The sequence below is a fragment of the Phaenicophaeus curvirostris genome, chromosome 21 (genome assembly GCF_032191515.1).
Source record: "Phaenicophaeus curvirostris isolate KB17595 chromosome 21, BPBGC_Pcur_1.0, whole genome shotgun sequence".
Lineage (NCBI taxonomy): Eukaryota > Metazoa > Chordata > Aves > Cuculiformes > Cuculidae > Phaenicophaeus > Phaenicophaeus curvirostris.
The window spans coordinates 8410095-8422326 of record NC_091412.1 but is presented as its reverse complement, the minus strand read 5'-3'; positions in this window follow the sequence as shown (position 1 = coordinate 8422326).

Sequence of the window (12232 nt, the reverse complement as noted above, 5' to 3'; positions counted from 1 at the left end):
AGCTCGGTGGGGATGGGACAGACCCAGCTCGCGCAGGGAGTGTCTACGCGGTTCCCCCTGTCCCCTCCTGTGAGCTCCTGAATTAAATCCCTTGTGCAAAATCTAAATTTCATCCTGAAGTGAGCTGGTTGTACTCTTTATACGGGGCTTGCCTTGTGCCAGGCTTGGGCTTGGTTGGGTTTGTGGGAGCCCCAGCCTCCAGTCCCCATCACAACCCACCTCTGGCCATTGGTGTGTATCCCATGTCCTGGTTTCTTGGGGAAAAATATCTGGGAATGAGGCAAGGTTCAGGTCTTATGGAAAAAAAACCCAAACCTTTGCTGGAGATGCTGGCTGCTGGAGAGAGGGCTGGGCTCGTTTTGGATTAGTTGCCTGCAAGCAAGAAAAGCTATTTTGAACCAGAGGCTGGGAATGTTTGAGCTAATCCCAGGTGAAAGCTGCTTAAGGACTCGGTGGGGAGATTTGGAGCAGGTCCTGGTGGCGCAGGGAGCCCGGCCACGTCCTTCGGCTGCTCCTGCCTGGCACAACCACTCGACGAGTAACAGAAGGTGAAGCTCAGACCTGCGTTTCTCATGTTGGAGGGGATTTCATTGCACAAACTCTCGCCGAAGTCTATGGAGCCTACGCCTGACCTTTGGCGGCTTTCAGCACGTAGGAGCCAGGGAGGGGAAAGCTTTGTGCTTGTTTCCAAACTGACAAGAAAAGGCATCGCAGAGACACCTTCGTTAGTGCTTCAGCTATGGGTCACCCGTATCTGTAACGTGGCAGCAAACACCTTTGCTCTGTCCGTGTCCAGGGAAAATATTTAGATTTCAGCCACCATTTTCAAGGTCTTGTAAATGTTTTTCTAGGGGAGACACAAGCCCCAGCCTCTGTTAGCTCTGCTTCGTGGCACTGACATCCCGTGTGCGCGGTGCCCTTCCCAGAGACCAAAAGGCACGGGTTTTAGGTGGCATCTTGAGGGCGTGCCAGCCGTTCAACTTGATGTACAGACAGAACTTTCCCCAGGAGACATGCTCGATAGCTCGTTCCCATGGACCTCTCCCCTCTCCTTTGCAGGAGGGGAGGCACAAGGTACAGGGATGTGATGGGGGCACAAAGCTCTTGGCAGGAGGAGCCAACAGATTTTTGGGTTGGTCACACTCAAATATTTCATAGAATCATAGAATCACCAGGTTGGAAGAGACCCACTGGGTCATCGAGTCCAACCATTCCTATCAAGCACTGAACCATGTCCCTCAGTACCTTGTCCACCCGTGCCTTAAACCCCTCCAGGGAAGGGGACTCAACCTCCTCCCTGGGCAGCCTCTGCCAGTGCCCAATGACCCTTTCTGTGAGTCTTGAAGAAAGCCAGGAGGATCTTCCCAGCATGCAGAGTAAAGCTCCTTGTGATGGGAAGGACCTCGCAGGCCAGTGCTGGTCCCTGATGGGCTGCAGTTTGGACCCTCCTGACTTAAATCTTTGTTTTCTACCTACCAGGCAGCTCCACAGCCCCAGTCCAACAACAGCCCCTTGTTCGAGACTTGTGGCTTTATGAAAACACGGCCCAGCAAACAGATGCTGAGTCTTGTGCATCGCAGCTCACGAAACCGCAGAGCTTCCTATAGGTATAAATGCTTAATTCTTCACCTAGATTGTGCCTGGCACGGCCAAACACTGCTGAGCGTCTCCTCCAGCTGGGTAAATATTAAGCAAGCTGGAGCTGGACTGCAGGCAGCGCTTCAGCAAACAGCATTAGGTGTAAACACAAAGTAATTTCCTTTCCAGAAAAATATTTACTTACCTCTCTGGTCACTCTTGAATTGAAAACACATATGGAGCGGCTTGTAAGGAATTGCTTAGATTTGATTTTTCTTAATTTCCCCCCTCCCCAGGCAGCGCTGGGCTTCGGGGATGTGCGCTGGCTCCTCGAGGAGCTGCTGCAGCTCCACAGTAGCCGCATTATAGCGAAGTCTGAGGCGGTTTTAAAGACCCTATTTCAGGTGTTTATGTGCTGTTGCATATAAATCACACCTTGGACTATGAGCCCTTGTATCTATTCATGGGCTCGCAGTGTTTCAAATCTTTCTGAGGCTGAGACCTTGCTGCTCACAGAGCCCCAAAGCCCTCCTGCCTCCCTCCCCAAGCCCACCCACCCCAAACTGCTGCGTGGGGGGCACAAGCCCTGGGCTTGTCCCTGGAATTAAGGGAGTTTTTCCTCCTGGCACTGAAGTGAAGTCCCAGCTGAGCTCTGTCTGTAAATGGTTGCATACATATATTTGCATTTATCCGAACGCAGTGATAAGCTGGGAGCAGCGTTTCCATTTAATGATGCTCAACCACCCCTGTCGCCCCTGTGCGCGGGCAGCAGGGAGCGAGGAAATGCAGGGAGAGCCCAGTCCCTGCGCCTCTCTCCTTGTGTTATTGGCGTTTTATCACTTGGATCAAGTCAAGGAAATGTTTTCCAAGGATCTGGAGAAAGAGCCTGCGTGCTGGGCTGGTGCACACGGCACGGGAAAGGCGGTGGTTGCGGTGCTTGGGGACCCAGGCTTTTGCATCCTTTAGTTTGCGCTCTTCCAGAGAGACAAAAAAATTAAGTAGCTTGCTCTGCTCAGTCTCTTTCTGCCTTCTAAATGTCAAGTGTACTGGTAAACCTTACTTTTCAAAGCTCTGGTCTGTAATCTGGGACATCTGGTCCCTTTTCCATTTCTTTTCTGGAATGCATCCAAAAGCTTGGTGCTGGGGCTCGGCTGCCCCGAGAAGAAACAGGGTCTGGGGTGCTGCTGGGTTGGATGAGCAGGGAAGAACAACTCCTGCTTTGGTCTGCGGGGCTGAGCTGTGCCCTCCAACAGCGATGTCGCTATTTTTGTCTGGATTAAATGGAAATTAGAATTAATCCTCAGAATCCAGGGAGATCACTGGGGTTTAGCATTTTTCCCCTGATCATTCATTATTTTTAGCAGATACTTTTTATTTTTAGCTTCTCTCAAAGGCAGCAGATACTCGAAATCCCCTCCCTGTCCCAGTGTCCTCATGATCTGAGCAGGAGAAAGATGAGAGAGGAGACACTGTGCCTGAGCAGCCCCGGCTGGGGCGGGAGGTGGATGTCCTGCAGGGCTCTGCAGAGGAAACACTTGCCCCAAAATCTTATCATCATTACCTCAGTTTAGAACCCAACCAGCCTGCCAGGTCTGATAGCAGCTGGGACCCCAGCGACACCTCCCGTCTGCCATCCCGCTGTGTCCGTCTGTCCTTTAAAAGATGTCTTTATGGGATGCTGAAAGGCCAGTTGCAGTAAACTGGAACAAAAAAAAGTGATGTTAGCATTTAATCAGATATACAATTTCCTTCGGATGACAGCGACCTGTCATAGGAATGGTTGGACTCGATGATCCTGTGGGTCTTTTCCAACCTTGTGATTCTGTGACCTTGCCCTGTGTTTGGCACCAGAGCGGGTGACGCAGCCCCAGGATTTACATGGATTTTCAGAAGGTTCGCAGAGGCAGGAGAGGCTGCGTCGCTGCTGGCGTGAGCTGGGAGCAGGTGAAGCTGCCGGCTGCAAAATGCAAATCCTCTCGGCGCCGCATCCAGCCGGGCACAAAGGCTCCGAGCTGGCACACGAGGGCTGCGCGTTGCCTGGCATCCTGCGGCGGGCGGCGGAAAAAGTACACGGAGTCAGCGCTTGGCTGAGCCGGGGCACGGGCACGGGGCTGCGCGGGGGGCTTAATTAAATCATTTCCAGCTAGATTCAGTAACGAGCTCTGCACCAGCATGCACTGCTTCCAAATTCCACTTATGACCCGTGGCTGGTTGCTGTTCAAGAAGGGTATCGGTGAGGCCTCGTGGGGATTACTACCTGAAAGGAGGTTGTGGAGAGGAGGGAGCTGGGCTCTTCTCCCAAGGGACAGGGGACAGGACGAGAGGGAATGGCCTCAAGCTCCACCAGGGGAGGTTTAAGCTGGACATTAGGAAAAAATTTTTCAAGGAAAGGGTCATTGGTCCCTGGCAGAGGCTGCCCAGGGAGGGGGTTGAGTCACCTTCCCTGGAGGTGTTTAAGGGACGGGTGGATGAGGCGCTGAGGGACATGGGTTAGTGATTGATGGGAATGGTTGGACTCGATGATCCGATGGGTCTTTTCCAACCTGGTGATTCTAGGATTCTATGATCCCTGAGGCAGGATGACGGGCATACCATCCAGCACAACCAAAGCCCTCTCCTTGCACAGCTCCGCTGTGTTTGCGCCCCAGTAAACAGGCACCATTCCCACAGGCTGTGTGTGACCTGCCACGCAGCCCCAACCACTGATTTTATTATATTGCTGCACAGCGATGGCTTCAGGCAGCTGGTCACGCTCCAGGGATGACACAGAGTCCTGCGCTGGTAAAGCGAGAGTCACACAATGATGCTGATGGTGATGCCATCGTCCTCCAGGGCTGTGACCAGGAGGCTGTGACTCCTGAGGCTTGGAGTCCTCGGAGTCCTCAGCCACAAGGGGGATGCACAGGGGTGGCCGGTGGCATCACTGGGACCCCCTCGGTGCAGTGCGAGGGACGCCCCAGGCTCCTCTTCACCGAACACATCACACCCTCGGGTTTCGGACAGTGTGGAAGATTGATTTCTTGATTAAAGTCTAATGCATAGTATAATTAAGGAAATCCTCCAGGTTCAGAAAGTTGTTAGGAGGCAATTAATTGGGAAGAGCCTGGGAGCTGCTTGCAGTGGAGGAGCAGGTGAGTGGCTGCTGCACTCCAAGGACGCCGAAGCGGCTGGGTCATTGGCAGACGCTGGGGAAGAGTCTCTGCAAACCCAGCCCCGTGAGCAGCATTTGAGATCCCTCTCAGTCGTTGTTTACACTCACAGAATCATAGAATCACCAGGTTGGAAAAGACCCACTGGATCATCGAGTCCAACCATTCCCATCAATCACTAACCCATGTCCCTCAGCACCTCGTCCACTCCTTCCATGAGCAGTTTAGGACCTTTCATTTCAAAATGTTTCATTAGATGAAATGGTCCCAGCAGCTGTAGAGCCCTAGAAAACCAGGGCTGGCAGATCCTTCAGGACGTGATCCATCCCTCAGTGCTGCCTGCCGTGGGAGGCCAACCCCATCCTGCCACCTTTCAGATACCCATAACACAGTCCTGACCAGAACACATTTCTTCTTTTCCCTCGTAGCATCTCCAGTTCTTGTGCTTGTTTTGCTCGGGATGATGGGAGCAGAGGGACCAGGCTGCCCTGAGGGTCTTTTCATCAGCTTGCAGAGATGTCAGGTACGCACAGACATCAAAATTCACACTAGGGACTGGTGTCTGTGTCACAAACTTGTTTTATTCAATGTTAATTGTATACTAATTTGTAGATCTGTCAGGCAGATTGGGTGAAAAGATCAATTCACATTAGACAGAAGAGAACATGATCCAAGACAGGAAAAAAAAGGATTAGGAAAAATCATTGATTCTGTTCATCAGCTTGGACCAGTGTGAGTTATTGACACATGCATCAGGTGAGCTTTGCATGTGAAAATTATGACAGATAATACCAAAAGGAGGAGATTTTGGTTGCACAAGTGCTTTAGTGGGTGGTTTGTAGAGAGTTCAGCTGGGCTCGACCTTTAGATTTAGATTAGGCTGAGCCCAATGTTTGAGCACTGAATGGGGGGAGGAAAAAAAATCATTCTGCAATTCAGATGCTTTAAAGTAATGGGATTAACTGGCCTCGATGAGCTACATGCACCCCAAGACTGCCCCTCTCCCTTGGGCAGCACCCTGCAAAGGGCACAGAAAGGCCCTCAGGGCTGCGGGTGCTGAGCTCTCCCAGGCACTGATTGCAGCTTGCTAATTAACCTTCTGTCCTGATGGAACTGCAGCAGGGAAGAAGATGCCCCGCCTTGCCAGTCTGCCCTCCCTCCAGCCCTGCAGGGCTGTAAGTTAAGGAAAAGGAAAAAATTAGGTACTGGAGAGTAAAATTAAATCTACCGTGAAAATGCATGGCGCTATCAAACCGTAACTGCAATTACATCCGCAGTCTCATCCTGCTCAAAGGACGATGCAGGCTGGATGCTGCTGGTCACGCTGGGCGATACGCGTGCTGGATGTGATTCACATTTGATTTTGCTGTAAACGTCACGGCTGGCTGGAACGCCCCGAGCACAAATGCAGTTGTGTCTCTGGGAGAGGACAGTGGAGGGCTCGGGGTGCGGTGAAGGTGAGCGTCCAAAAATTAGGTTGAAGTCTCTTTTACACCCGTGTGGGGTCGTGTAAACCTGCCTGGCGCGGGGTTGATGCTCGATTGATGAGGTCCTGCACTCCTAGGATGGAGCCCAGGTACCCACTCTAAGAGGCAGGCATCTCGTGAGCCACTGGGGCTCTGGCTTCCACACCTTATGAGATGGCATTTAAACGATGGCAGTATCTGGAGTTATTGTTCTGAGGGAGGTTTCCATCCTTCCTGCAGCCCGGTGGTGAGGAGTGGGTCTGTCTGTGAGTTTGCGTTGGAATTAACTCGCAAAATATCCACTTATTTGAAAAGAAAGAGGAGTCTTTGTCATGTTCCCCACAACACGGGGCTCACCAGCACCTCAATCGTGTGTCGCTGTGCAACAAGTCAAACCCACTCAATATATCCTGATGTGCACGCCTGCTTCAGCTGCTCCTCTGTGCTATTTTCTATCACTGGGGAATATTCAGCACTCCAGGCGCCTCCTTGCAACCCACTCGCACCAAGGGCATTTCAGAGCATCAGCAGGATGGACCTGGTGCTGAAATGGCTTTATTTCAGAAAGCGAGCGTGAGATGAAGTGGCTCCAGGAGGTCCCCCGCTGCCTTTGTTCCTATTTTCTGTCTGTCACACAGCAGCATGTTGAAAGGCAGCAGTTTATATCCAGTTAATACAACCAGGAGAGCATCGCTCAGTGATTCCCGCTGCGTTCTGCTGCTGAGTACAAAATGTCCTGGACCAGAAGAAATTCCAACCTGAAGCGTTTGGAGCGTCACTGGAATGCAAAGAGTCGCCTGGTGCTGTCAAGATGCAACAGGGAGACACGGGAGGAGCCGGTGAGTCTCTTCATCGTAGGCTGCTCTTTGATTCCTCGAGGAACACGGTGCTTGAAGGGCTGCGATTGTCCCTGCCCTGTCCTCTGCGTGTTGGGTAGACACCACACCTTCCCCACACAAGTCCTCCTCAAAGCTGGGGGAGTGACAGGGGGTCCCTCAGGTTGAGATTGCTCTTGGGCTCACAAGGACAGGGTTTATCCCACAGAGGAGACCCCCAAGAGCTCTGATGGGCGGCGTTCCCCCCTGAGATGCTCTGAGGCCAGTTGAGGCTCCTGGGCAGAGGCACCTGCTCTCTGATGGGCTCTCGCTCCTCTGAAAGCTTGAAACACATACACAAACCTTGCGTTTTCTGAATGCTCTTTCAGCGATACGTAAGGGTAGGGATGGAAAACAATCACACAGCCCCTTTGCTGATCAGACACAGGATGGAGGAAGCTGCCTTTTGACCTCGCGTTGCATCTAAAGGACAGGCTGGAAGGAGAGACCAGAAAACAAATGACAGTAATCGGTGTGAGAGGCCATCAGCGAAACACTCTGCAGTGGAAACCCTGCTGAAACATCCCTCAGATCACAAGCAGGTGGGTGGCCGTCGAAGAAAACAGGACAATTTTTTTTGGTTCAATATTTTTGGTTCAGTTTTTTTTCGAACAGAAGATAAACCTGAATCCATCTGCATCCCCGGTGGTTTAAAATCCGTGGCACGTGGTGAGCTGAGCCAGCGCCGAGCCCCATGCTGCAAGGCGTGGGACCAGCAATCAATAATTCCCCTTTTTTTAAAGGCATTATGATCCATCTTACTGGAGCGTGTCCACTGCTGCATCTCAATTAAATATCTTAAAGTGCAGGAGAAGGAAGGGAAAAAAGAAAGATTTCAAATCCTGGTCAGCAAGATGATTTACCCGAGGTTTGCCCTGTGACAGAGAAGATTTAAATCTTGGAGTGAGTGATGGATTTGGGTGGCAAATCACCTGGAATGAAGCTGAGGGCTGGTGGTCCCAGGGGAGAGCAGGGTTCAGCACCGAAATACTGGTGTGAGATTAAACTCAAACCCACGTACTGCAGAAGGATCTAATCCCAGATGCAGGCAATGTTTTCAAGTCGTGATGTTCTGCTTCAGGGAGTAAAGAATATTATTTCTGAGCTTTTCCAAATTAAGGGACGCACCAGCAGCTGGTCTGAGTATCTCCTTGGCTTGCACTGTTTTTGCGTGATCTTGGAATGTGACTCCAGAGGCTCGTGGCTTTCTTTAAGCCACGAAACCTGGACTTTACATAAACTCTGAGACACCCACCTTGCAGAAGGGCAAATATAAACTAGATGTTTGCTGAAACGTGTTTCATACATAGTGAAAAGAGATGGATCCAGCCCTGGACCACGAAGGTCTCAGGAGCTTCTGGTTCTACCTGGGCTGTTTCACAGGGACTCCAGGTAGGGCGCAAACATCCACCATGCAAAAAATACCTAACAAGGATGTATTTTGTCAACGATACTATGAGGTTCACATGCTCAGTTGTGCTAAATACCAAGCTTCTTACCCCAAGAAGTCTATAATCTAGCCTGTTCAAGATCTCCCCTAGCGCCTGTGTAGGGAACAGAGCACACAACATCAGCCATCAGGGAGTAAATCTAGTTCAAACAGAGCAAAACATACCATTCTAATGCTGAATTCATTTGGCTAAGCTAAAAAGGCAGAGTGAATAATGTTTTTAATATGCTCAGGAAATCCTCCATGTCGGATGAGATCAGAAGAAGCCATTAGTGAGGATGGACAGGGATTCTTCTCCAAACAAAGGCCAATACTGAGTTAATTGCAATTCTATAAACAGAGCATCACTTAAAAAATTCAATAATTTACCCAGCATCTGGGGAAGCTTCGCAGTTTGATGTTTAATGTAAAGGTAGATGGATGGAAAATAATTAGGACCCTTGCAGTTCTGCATTTATTTTCTCACCTACACTGTATTTGAGCCGTTATATATTTAACGAGTTTATTCTGCACTAATAGGAATGGTTTGCCAAATTCTATTTGTGCTCGGAGACCAGGCTTCACCAGCTCTGTTCTTTTGACTTAAAGGACAGAGACAAGGCTTTTACTAATATACTTGCTTTTATTTTTTATAAAATCCTAAAAAGCTGCTTGCTTTACAGATTACATTTTTTTTTACATCAAATGGCAGCAAAAAAACCCAGAAAAAAACTAACTTAAAATTATATTTAACATAGAGAGTTAGTGCAGTTTTTTATTCCCTTCTAACAGTAGAGGAGCATTCGAGTGGCTCCCAAACACCAGTTAACCCTCAAAACTCCACTGAAGCCCACAAATGTTGTGATAACGGTTTTATGGGGAGCAAAGGGGTGGGTCAACTTATTCACCAACCCAGGAACCTCTGTCTCCAAGTGCTTTCCTAGACTAACTGTTAGTCAACCAACAATAGGTCTCCTTCATTTAACGCTGGGCTATAAATCCCAGCATTCGATTTAAGACGTGAGACTGCGCTGGGCAAGCCATAGTCCTTCCTAGTAATGGACTCAAGCTGTAAAATTTGGATTCCAAGCTCAGAGCTGTTTGGATTTAGGGTTTTAGCTTGCCCATTATAGAAATAAGAAACAGATGGGATTTGCAGGCCTGGTTTGGACTCCACTCTTCTCACAAGGTCAGTGTTGTTTGCGTTAAACTAGATTTTAAGTCAGATTCATTTCTGCGTGTGCTTGCCTGCCAGTTGCACTAATGGCACACGCCAGCACAAAGTATCCCCAGGGCTGGAATCCTTAAAACACTGCATTTATTCTGAATATCTTGGAAAAGAAATACTACAGCTGGTGTTCTGCAAGTGATGTGAAATTAGTGGCAATTGGGAACATTTGTAGTTAGGGCCAGAAAGGTCCTCAACTTGCATTTATGCATCAAAGTTTACTTATTTTTAGAACTTTATAGCTGAGGACTATACAATATTACTTTTTCTTTTAAAAGGGTTGTTGGACACATGGAAGGGCAGGGCCTGATATATTAGCAATTTACACAAAAAAAGAGCGTCTTGCCTCAATTTATTGTAGGCTCCATTCCTCGGAGCAGACCTTGCAGACCAATTCTGCTGGGACAGCTTGCTGAAGGAAGCCGAGGCTTCATCATCTTTTCAAATCGAGTCTAGGTATCTTCTCTTTGGAAGCATCCCTCCGGCTGAACAAATCACTAAATTTAGCAGTGAAAATATCAGGCTCACGCTGCCTTTTTCCGACAGCCAAATTAGAGCATCTAGTGGTCCCATCTAGCTTTCAAATCTAAATACCATTTAAAATAAGGCTGTCGAGCATCTTATGGTCTCCAGTGGTGTTTAACTGCCTGTGGTTTGCTTTTGTGTGTCACTCACCAGTAACAACACAGAAATTCTGCAGTTGCTTGGAAAGGTGAATTTCCTGGCAGGTTTTCACGTGTTCTTGATGACTTGCGGCGACGGTTTTAGCTGGAAAAAAAGAGATTTACAGAAGCGTAGCGTTAAAAATCCACAGACAGGTGTTGTCTCGAATGCTGTGCGACTAATACGAGCGCCAACAGATCCATAAATCACGGGCAAAATAAATAAGCTGCTGTTTGCAGGATGTGTGTTCAACAGGCGGGCTGCTTTTGTTATGGATGCACAAAACTAGAGTATCCAATAAGAAAACACTTCAAAGTTGATTGAGTCTGGCTGTCAGAGCAGCTGAGACAAGGGCAGTGCCTGGGGTAGCAGCAGCCACGATGCTGCAGGGAATGAAGAGCTCAGGAGGGCAAATGTTTGGTCTATAAAGGCTTCCAGCCTAATGTAGGATTAGCGAAAAGAAAATGGACTGCACATTAAAATTCATGAAGGAGGACAATTTAAGGTCTATGAATAACAGGGCCACAATTACACAGTTCCAGGGATTTGGGTTTGTTTTTTGGTTTTTTTTGGAGCTAGTGGAAGGAATGAAGTCACTGCCAGGACATGTGTGGGTGCCGAGTGCCCTGACCGTGTCGCTGGCTGCTTGTAGCTGGTGATGCTGAAGAGTTAAATGTGGGGACGAGAGGAAACTGGAAAATGCAGACTCTGGGCTGTAGACTCGGGGATGAAATACATGAATCATAGAACCACCAGGGTGGAAGAGACCCACTGGATCATTGAGTCCAACCATTCCTATCAAACACTAACCCGTGTCCCTCAGCACCTCGTCCACCCGTCCCTTAAACCCCTCCAGGGAAGGGGACTCAACCCCCTCCCTGGGCAGCCTCTGCCAGGGACCAATCACCCTTTTCATGAAAAATTTTTTCCTAATGTCCAGCTTAAACCTCCCCTGGTGGAGCTTGAGGCCATTCCCTCTCGTCCTGTCCCCCGTCACTGGGTAGAAGAGTCCAGCTCCCTCCTCTCCACAACCTCCTTTCAGGTAGTTGGAGAGAGCAATGAGGTCTCCCCTCAGCCTCCTCTTCTCCAGGCTGAACACCCCCAGCTCTCTCAGCCGTTCCTCATAAGGCCTGTCCTCCAGCCCCTTCACCAGCTTCGTTGCTCTTCTCTGGACTCGCTCCAGAGCCTCAACATCCTTCTTGTGGTGAGGGGCCCAGAACTGACCCCAGGATTCGAGGAGCGGCCTCACCGCTGAGTGGTTTGTTGTTGGTCTCAGTGAGAGGCCTGTCTCCTCGCCCCTGGGTGAGTCTCCAGTAAGCAGGAGCCCCAGCACTGGTAGGGTCTGGCCAGACCTCGTAACTCGGGGACACAACGCTTGGGTGTCTCTCACTTTGAGCACCCTCTGCGACACCTGTAACCTTGGCCAAGTCACTTTTTCATCTCCTAGAGCCCAGCTCCCTGCTACAAAATGAGCTTGATCTGAGTGGTGTGAGGGATTAGGTTGTTACTGACTCGGGAGGTGTGAGAGCATCAGGGGATGGAAGGGATGGGAGGATTTCAGACCTGCTTTTTTCCTCTTAATTGAGCTACGTGAATCTCAGGTCCTTCAAAATGAGGTGATGGAAGGAAATCACCGCGTAATCACAGATCAGCCTTTAACTGCAGGGCACTGTGGGAGCCACAGGAAAGGGAGGAAGGCAACAGGTGTCTCCATCACCCAGTTCTGAGAGAGCATTGACGATATCTGGCTTTTCTTAATGATTTCTTGTCAGAAAATCTCATGCCAGGGGTTGATTCTTCACCCCGCGTTCCCCTCCATGAGAACAGCGGCTTGGAAAGCAATC